We start from the raw sequence: 3,424 nt of genomic DNA, 5'->3' as shown, positions 1-3,424 counted from the left end.
CCCTAGGCTATCGAGTGATGTAGAATGTAGATACGTACATATCTAGTTCTTAGAGGTTTAGCATCAACACAAAATCAGGAATGTCTTCATCATCGATGAAACCAAATTTAGTTCTATTTACGTCAAGATAGAACGACCCAACAGGTTGTATTTTGGTACGCAAATATCAAAAAATTCAAAGTAGAGATCAATCCACAATACTAACAAATTATAACATTTATTTATTAAACTTAAAATTAAAAGTTTAAAATTAAAAAAACTTGTACAACCAAGAGCAATCTATTCCTCATGGACAGGCACAGATTTCGGTGCCTCGTTCTGTTCCACGGAAGACACCCGCCTTCTTCCAGAACCTGGACGCCGGACCACCGTCCCAGTGTGTTGCCACTTCCGCATAATGGCATGGATAGTGCCCTTCGATAACCCTAACTTCGTCGAAGTTTACCCATACGACATACCCCTCTGGTGAAGGATTACTCTTTTGGCTTTCGTAAATTCAGATACGGCTGGCATTGTATCACTAAATTATTATTATAATCTTGATAGACGTTTACTTCAAACCGTCAATTTTTCGATTTAATTTATAAACGTCATAATAACAGTAAAGGGCAGCTTACAATGACATTTTTTGATATGCCAAAATTTTTTGTCCGCCATAATACTGGCATTTATGATGAATTGATGACTTACAGAGGTTTTACAGTGCTTAGGGTGACGATTTGTCCCACTATAATAGTGCTATTCTCTAAAATTTCACTACATAATGTAAAAAGTTACAGTATGTAAAGTCCATTCACGTTGGATTTTCTCTGCCAAATTGTTGTCACGTTGCAAGCCTGCGCCTCCTTTCCTAGTAATTTTTACATTATCGTGTTTTATTCGTGATAGAGCGATTGAGAGCGATTTGACGTCTTTAATTTTGAATGATTTAGTTTGACGTGTGAAATAAAGTCACAGATTTTTTAATAAAATTCTATTCCTGGGTGATTTTACCATGGCGAAAAGAAAAAAGGTTAATTTTGAAATTGCGTTAACCTTCCACAACTGACGTAATGTGACGAAACCCGCAAGCTAATATGGACTCAAGAAAAAATAGCTTCAGTTCGAAAATTAATTAGTCAGAATCCTTTAATATTTAATGTATTGTATGTATTAACATGATTATAATCTATTTACGACCTTTATTGAGCAGTTTTAACAATACAAAATAACAACGTTATTTTAAAGGTAATATGTACATAGAAAAAACTTAAATTAGAAAAAAATCATTAAAAATCAAAATACACCTTTCTTTTGTGGTATGCAATTGTAACAATACATTCTTGAAACGTCACAACCACAATCAAAACGTATAAGTGTCTCTGAATAACTGAAATTTTATTGCCAAATTTGTTCCATCATTTAGATGAATTCCTTACTTCCATCGCTTCCAATGAAAGAAACTTCACACAATTTCCTATTGGGTTCATTTTCTATAACTTATTCTGGTTCCTCATCAGTCATCACTGTAGTCATTAAGGGTTTTTTCACTTAATCAACAACGCAAGCAGAAAAATACAACACCAGTAGGTAGGAGTTAGGTACAGTGGCGAGCACAGAATTTCGCACACATTGCACATTTCACTGACATAATTTTATTAAAATGAGATACTGGCGGCAGTTTCGTGACAGTTTAGGTGAAACATCAGTCATGATCACATATATCATGATTGATTATAATGACCATAAAGCTTAGACTAGATAGTTTTTTTTAATGACATACAAATTGGTGTGCGAAATTCCGTGCTCCCCACTGTACCTATTGTATGTTCCTAATCCTATCATACCGATTAACAACTGACACTATTTTTAGTGCAAATGATAACAAAATGGATGTATTATTACCTATTGTTATCCTCTAAAAACAATATTTGAAAAATGACTGTTTCTTTGCTGACAGCGAATAACATAACCTCTACAGTCTACGAATGACTTGGTTACTTTATCAGCCCGTATTGGTGACATACACAGCTAAAGCATTTTTGAAGTAAAAATCACACCGCCATATTATTGAATTATTTGACCTTGACTAGGAAAATCCAACGTGAATGGACTTTAGCTAACAGAGCAATGTAAGAAACGTCCTTACAGAGATACATAAAATTCGTATTCTCTAAATACCTTTGTAAGCATTTGCCTTACAGAGCTATTTAATACATTTGAAAATTAGTGGAGTAAGCTTTTCCCAAGTGAACAATGCAAATTTCGTACCTTTCAAAAATGGAAAGTGTCAAAATGAACAATTACAAAACGAAAAAGGTGTCAAAATGCAATTTCCGAGCAGTACGAAGAATATTCGAACTTAATGGAAACGGATGATATTTTTCGTTCTGGCGAATTAAATCCAAACATTTCCTCAAATTACATTTGGAAGTTGTTCAGGCCGTTAGCCCTACCACTGGTGGGGGTTACCACCCCCCCAATTCAAACTCAAAGTAGTTGTTAGTTATAGACTATAGTGACTATACTCTACGGCACTTGTAATCGAGAAATAAACGAGAAGCATCCCGCAAAGAAGTCTTTCCTTTACTAATTTTAGAAGCGCAAAATGATATCGCAATAAATCTGGTCCTTTGAGATAACACGAACAGAAGTCTTAGTATAAGTTGTCCAAGAAATTAAATGCAATTGGTACTGGTCCCGTTTTATCGCCAAAAGAATGGGCGTTGTTCATGTTTATCTTTGTGATAGTGAGTCGGTATAATCGGTAGAACCAGGCAAAATTAACATGAAACCAAACGTCAAGATTACATGTACTGACATTTATAATGAATTGATGACTTACAGAGGCTTTACAGTGCTTATGGTGACGATTTGTCTCACCATAAATTTACAGCGACTGTAAGCTATAGAATGTATGTTACAGAGACAATTTCCCTTAGGGAATACCATTTTGTGTTACAGACTGTAGCTTATAGAGTTATAGAGTTACAGTGGGCGACTTTTGCTTACAGAATAGCACCATAAATTTATAGCGACTGTAAGCTATCGACTGTATGTTACAGAGACAATTTCCCTTAGAGAATACCATTTTGTGTTACAGACTGTAGCTTATAGAGTTATAGAGTTACAGTGGGCGACTTTTGCTTAGAGAATAGCACCATAAGGCCCATATTCACCAACGCCATTTAAAGTTAACTGTAGGTTAAAATGCTTCGTTACTTAGATACCTATTGTTGTAACAATGCTTTCGTATAATTTAACCTACAGTTAACTTTAACTGGCATATCTTGAAAATTTAAAAGCCGGTCGCTTTTACGCAGGAAGACGTCGAGTTATCCGGGTGTGAAGCCGAGTTTCATCATACAAAGAAGTCGTTTTTTGACTGAAAGGCATTTGCAGTTGTCTCATCTAGCTAGTACCACGTGGTGGTGTCTTATAAGAC

The sequence above is a fragment of the Tenebrio molitor genome, chromosome 6 (assembly GCF_963966145.1).
Source record: "Tenebrio molitor chromosome 6, icTenMoli1.1, whole genome shotgun sequence".
NCBI lineage: Eukaryota > Metazoa > Arthropoda > Insecta > Coleoptera > Tenebrionidae > Tenebrio > Tenebrio molitor.
The sequence above is the reverse complement of the archived record's forward strand: the minus strand, read 5'-3'. Positions refer to the sequence as shown.